We start from the raw sequence: 6,788 nt of genomic DNA on the forward strand, positions 1-6,788 counted from the left end.
TCCTCAGGAAAGACAGAGGGAGGAGAGGGGGAGGAGGAGTTGCGCTGCTCATTAAAAACCAGTGGGGTTTTGAGAAAATGGAAGGAATGGATGGCACGGGCGAAAGGGACTACTTAGTAGGAACAATCCAGTCTGAGGGACATAAGGTGATAATTGCAGTAATGTACAACCCACCACAGAACTGCAGGAGGCCAAGAGAAGAATATGATGAGAGCAACAGAGCAATGATCAACACACTAGCCGAGGTGGCCAGGAGAGCACACATGGGGGGAGCAAATTTACTAGTTATGGGTGATTTCAATCACAAGGAGATTGACTGGGAAAACCTGGAGCCCCATGGGGGTCCCGAAACATGGAGAGCCAAGATAATGGATGTGGTACTGGAAAACCTCATGCATCAACATGTTAGAGACACTACCAGAGAGAGAGGAGAGGATGAACCAGCAAGGCTGGACCTTGTATTCACCGTGAGTAGTTCGGACATCGATGGTATCATGTATGAAAGGCCCCTGGGAGCTAGTGGTCATGTGGTTCTGTGCTTCGACTACATAGTTGAGCTCCAAGTGGAGAGAGCAGCAGGAATAGGGTGGGAAAAACCAAACTACAAAAGGGGGAACTACTCAGGCATGAGAAACTTCCTTCAAGACATTCAGTGGGAGAGGGAACTGACAGGAAAACCAGTACAAGAAATGATGGACTATGTGGCAACAAAATGCAAGGAGGCAGAGGAGAGGTTTGTTCCCAAGGGAAACAGAAATAATGGGAAGAACAGAACGAGTCCTTGGTTCACCCAAAGGTGTAGGGAGGCAAAAACTAGGTGTACTAGAGAATGGAAAAGGTACAGAAGACAGAGAACTCAGGAAAATAAAGAGATTAGCCGAAGAGCCAGAAACGAATATGCACAGATAAGAAGGGAGGCTCAGCGGCAATATGAAAATGACATAGCAACGAAAGTCAAGACTTACCCGAAGCTGTTGTACAGCCACATCAGGAGGAAAACAACAAGGACCAGGTAATCAGACTGAGGAAGGGTGATGGGGAATTCACAAGAAACGACCGGGAGGTATGTCAGGAGCTCAACACAAGATTTAAAGAAGTATTTACAGTGGAAACCAGTAGGACTCCAGGAAATCAGAGCAGGGGGGTGCACCAGCAAGTGCTGGATGAGGTACATATAACCAAGGAGGAGGTGAAGAAGCTGCTATGCGAACTTGACACCTCAAAGGAGGTGGGACCAGACAACATCTCTCCGTGGGTCCTTAAAGAGGGAGCAGAGACATTGTGTGAGCCATTGACAAAGATCTTCAACACATCATTTGAAACTGGGCAACTCCCCGAGGTATGGAAGATGGCAAATGTAGTCCCAATTTTTAAAAAGGGAGACAGACATGAGGCACTAAACTACAGACCTGTATCACTAACGTGTATAGTATGCAAGGTCATGGAGAAGATCATCAGGAGGAGAGTGGTGGGGCACCTGGAAAGGAACAAGTATATAACTGACAACCAGCATGGTTTCAGGGAGGGAAAATCCTGTGTCACAAACCTATTAGAGTTTTATGACAAGGTGACAGAAGTAAGACAAGAGAGAGAGGGGTGGATCGACTGCATTTTTTTGGACTGCAAGAAGGCCTTCGACACAGTTCCTCACAAGAGGTTACTGCAAAAGCTAGAGGATCAGGCACACAAAACAGGAAAGGCACTGCAATGGATAAGAGAATACCTTACAGGGAGGCAACAACGAGTCATGGTACGTGACGAGGTGTCAAAGTGGGCGTCTGTGACAAGCGGGGTTCCACAGGGGTCAGTCCTTGGACCTGTGCTGTTCTTGGTATATATGAATGACATAACGAAAGGGATAGACTCAGAAGTGTCCTTGTTTGCGGACGATGTGAAGTTAATGAGAAGAATCAAATCGGATGAGGATCAGGCAGGACTACAAAGAGACCTGGACAGGCTACAAGCCTGGTCCAGCAACTGGCTCCTTGAGTTTAACCCCGCCAAATGCAAAGTCATGAAGATTGGGGAAGGGCAAAGAAGACCGCAGACACAATATAGTTTAGATGGCCAAAGACTGCAAACCTCACTCAAGGAAAAAGATCTGGGGATGAGTATAACACCGAGCATATCTCCTGAGGCGCACATCAATCAGATAACTGCTGCAGCATACGGGCGCCTGGCAAACCTACGGATAGCGTTCCGATACCTCAGTAAGGAGTCGTTCAAGACTCTGTATACCATTTACGTCAGGCCCATACTGGAGTATGCAGCACCAGTTTGGAATCCACACCTAGTCAAGCACGTCAAGAAATTAGAGAAAGTGCAAAGGTTTGCAACAAGACTAGTCCCAGAGCTACGGGGATTGTCCTACGAAGAAAGGTTGAGGGAAATTGGCCTGACGACACTGGAGGCCAGGAGGGTCAGGGGAGACATGATAACGACATACAAAATACTGTGCGGAATAGACAAGGTGGACAAAGACAGGATGTTCCAGAGATGGGACACAGACACAAGAGGTCACAATTGGAAGTTGAAGACTCAGATGAATCAAAGGGATGTTAGGAAGTATTTCTTCAGTCATAGAGTAGTCAAGCCGTGGAATAGCCTAGAAAGTGAAGTAGTGGAGGCGGGAACCATACATAGTTTTAAGGCGAGGTATGATAAAGCTCATGGAACAGGGAGAGAGAGGACCTAGTAGCAATCAGTGAAGAGGCGGGGCCAGGAGCTATGACTCGACCCCTGCAACCACAAATAGGTGAGTACAAATAGGTGAGTACACACACACACATACACACACACGCACACACTCACACACACAACATACACACAACACACACACACAACACACAACACACAACACACACGCACAACACACACACACACACACACACACACACACACACACATACACACACACGCACACACTCACACACACAACATACACACAACACACACACACAACACACAACACACAACACACACGCACAACACACACACACACACACACACACACACACACACACACACACACACACACACACACACACACACACACACACACACACACACACACACACACACACACACACACACACACACATGCAAATAAGTGGGAGGAGTGGCAAGAAAGAGTCAAAGAAGCATCACCGGACATCATAGCTCTCACAGAAACCAAGCTTACAGGTATGATAACAGATGCCATCTTTCCAACGGGATACCAAATCCTGAGGAAAGACAGAGGGAACAGGGGGGGTGGAGGAGTGGCGTTGCTGATCAAAAATCGCTGGAATTTTGATGAGCTGGAGAGAGAAGATAGCGGAGAAGAAAGTGATTACATAGTGGGAACACTTCACTCTGGAGGTCCCAAGGTGGTAATAGCAGTGATGTATAACCCACCACAGAACAGCAGGAGGCCAAGGCAAGAGTACGACGAGAGCAATAGAGCGATGGTTGACACACTAGCTAGAGTGGCCAGAAGAGCTCATGCATGCAGGGCAAAGCTCCTGATCATGGGTGACTTTAACCACAAGGAGATAGATTGGGAGAACTTGGACCCACATGGGGGCCAAGATACTTGGAGGGCTAAGATGATGGAGGTGGTACTGGAGAACTTCATGTACCAACACGTAAGGGACACTACAAGAGAGAGAGGAGAGGATGAACCAGCAAGGCTGGACTTAGTATTCACCTTCAGTAGTGCAGATATCGAGGACATCACATATGAAAGACCCCTTGGGGCCAGTGACCATGTGGTTGTAAGCTTCGAATACACAGTAGAGCTACAAGTGGAGGGAGAAGCAGGAAGGCCAGGACGAATGAAGCCAAACTACAAGAAAGGGGACTACACAGGAATGAGGAACTACCTGAACGGGGTTCAGTGGGACAGAGAACTGGCAGGGAAACCAGTTAATGAGATGATGGAATATGTAGCAATAAAATGCAAGGAGGCTGAGGAGAGGTTTGTACCCAAGGGTAACAGGAGTAATGAAAAAGCCAGGATGAGCCCATGGTTTACCCAAAGGTGCAGGGAGGCAAAAACCAAGTGTGCTAGGGAATGGAAGAAATATAGAAGGCAAAGGACCCAGGAGAATAAGGAGAACAGTCGTAGAGCCAGAAATGAATATGCACAGATAAGAAGGGAGGCCCAAAGACAGTATGAAAATGACATAGCAGCGAAAGCCAAATCTGATCCGAAACTGTTGTACAGCCACATCAGGAGGAAAACAACAGTCAAGGACCAGGTAATCAGGCTAAGGAAGGAAGGAGGAGAGACAACAGGAAATGACCGGGAAGTATGTGAAGAACTCAACAAGAGATTCAAAGAAGTGTTCACAGAGGAGACAGAAGGGACTCCAGAAAGACGGAGAGGTGGGGCACACCACCAAGTGCTGGACACAGTGCACACAACCGAGGAAGAAGTGAAGAGGCTTCTGAGTGAGCTAGATACCTCAAAGGCAATGAGGCCAGATAACATCTCCCCATGGGTATTGAGAGAGGGAGCAGAGGCGCTATGTGTACCCCTAACAACAATATTCAATACATCTATCGAAACAGGGAGATTGCCTGAGGCATGGAAGACAGCAAATGTAGTCCCAATCTTTAAAAAAGGAGACAGACATGAAGCATTAAACTACAGACCAGTGTCACTGACATGTATAGTATGCAAAATCATGGAGAAGATTATCAGGAGAAGAGTGGTGGAACACCTAGAAAGGAATGATCTCATCAACAGCAGCCAGCATGGTTTCAGGGACGGGAAATCCTGTGTCACAAACCTACTGGAGTTCTATGACATGGTGACAGCAGTAAGACAAGAGAGAGAGGGGTGGGTGGATTGCATTTTCTTGGACTGCAAGAAGGCGTTTGACACAGTTCCACACACACACACACACAAGCAAACACTCACATGCCAGGTCTCCCACTACCCCAGTCCCCCCCTGCACACAAACTCCCCAGAATACACTTTTGGACAAGAAACTGAAGGTGTGATACTCCAACGCAGACGGAATGACAAATAAGTGTGAGGAGTGGCAGGGAAGAATCATGGAGGCATCATCAGACATCATGGCTCTCACGGAAACCAATCTTATGGGAATGATAACAGACACGATCTTTCCAATTGGATATCAGATCAATAGGAAAGATCAAAGGAATACAGGATGAGGAGGAGTTGCATTATCAAAACCAGTGAAGTTTTGAGGAGTTAGAAATTGACAGATATCTAGCAAGGGACTACACTGTAAGAACACTTCAAACTGGGGGTCCCAAGGTGGTGACTGCAGTGATGTACAACCCACCTCTGAATAGCAGGAGGCCAAGACAAGAGAAGGATGAAAGCAACAAAGGCATGGTTGATACACTAGCTAAGGTGCCCAGAAGAGCCAACATGGGCACAGCAAACTTGCTACTTGTGGGTGATATCAGTCACAAGGAGACTGACTGGATAAACCTGGAGCCACATTGGGGACCAGAAACGTGGAGAGCCAAGATGAGGGAGGGTACATGAATATGAGGTCAAGCAAGGTTTGATCTCATAGTCATCTTGAGTAGTTCAGACATTGAGGACATCATACATGAAAGGCCCCTCGGAGCTAGTGATCATGTGGTTCTGGACTTCCATTACATTGTAGAGCTAAAAGTGGAGAGGGAAGCAGCACAAGTAGGATGGGAGAAGCCAAATTGTAAAAGGGAGGATTTCATAGGCATGAAGAATTTCCTGCATGAGGTACAGTGGGAAAGATAAGAACAGTGAATGATATGATGGAATATGTGAGCATAAAATGCAAGGAGGCAGAGGAGAGGTTCGTACACAAGGGAAACATAAACAATAGGAAGACCAGAACGTGTCCTTGGTTCATCCAAAGGTGTAGAGAGGCCAGAACTAAGTGTGCTAGAGAATGGAAAAAAATATAGATGACAAAGGACCCAGGTAAATAAGGAGATTAGCCGAAAAGTCAGAAAAATTAATATGCACAGAGAAGGAGGGAGGCCCAGCAGCAATACGAAAATGACATATCAACGAAAGCCAAGTCTGACCTGTAGCTGTTGTAGAGCCACATCAGAAGGAAAACAACCGTCAAGGACCAGGTAATCAGGCTGAAGAAGGAAGGAGGGAAGATCACAAGAAATGACAAAGAAATGCATGAAGAGCTAAACACGATATGTAAGGAAGTATTTTCAGTGGAGACAGACTGGACTACAGTAAATCGGAATGGTGGGGTACACCAACAAGTGCTGGACACAATACACACAACCGAGGAGGAGGTGAAGAGGCTGCTGAGTGAACTAGATACCTCAATGGCGGTGGAACCAAACAACATCTCTCTGTGTGTACCACTAACATCAATCTTCAACTCATCTATCAAAACAGGGCGACTACCTGAGGTGTGGAAGACAATAAATATAATCCCGATCTTTAAGAAAGGAGACAGATAGGCAGCATTAAACTACAGATCAGTGTCACTGACATGTATAGTATGTAAAGTCATGGAGAAGTTTATTAGGAGAAGAGTGGTGGGGCACCTAGAAAGGAATGATCTTATTCAAGACAACCAGTATGGCTTCATGTAGGGGAAATCCTGTGTCACAAACCTACTGGAATTCTACGACAAGGTGACAGCAGTAAGACAGGAGAGAGACGGGTGGGTAGACCTCTGTAAGAAAGCTTTTGACACAGTTCCGCACAAGAGATTAGTACAAAAACTGGTGTTGCAGTGGACTTAAATGTGATAGTGAGTAGGTGGGAGTAAGAGGAGAGGGAGGGAGGGAGGGGGAGGCAGGGAAGGAGT

Source organism: Cherax quadricarinatus, chromosome 18 (genome assembly GCF_038502225.1).
Source record: "Cherax quadricarinatus isolate ZL_2023a chromosome 18, ASM3850222v1, whole genome shotgun sequence".
Lineage (NCBI taxonomy): Eukaryota > Metazoa > Arthropoda > Malacostraca > Decapoda > Parastacidae > Cherax > Cherax quadricarinatus.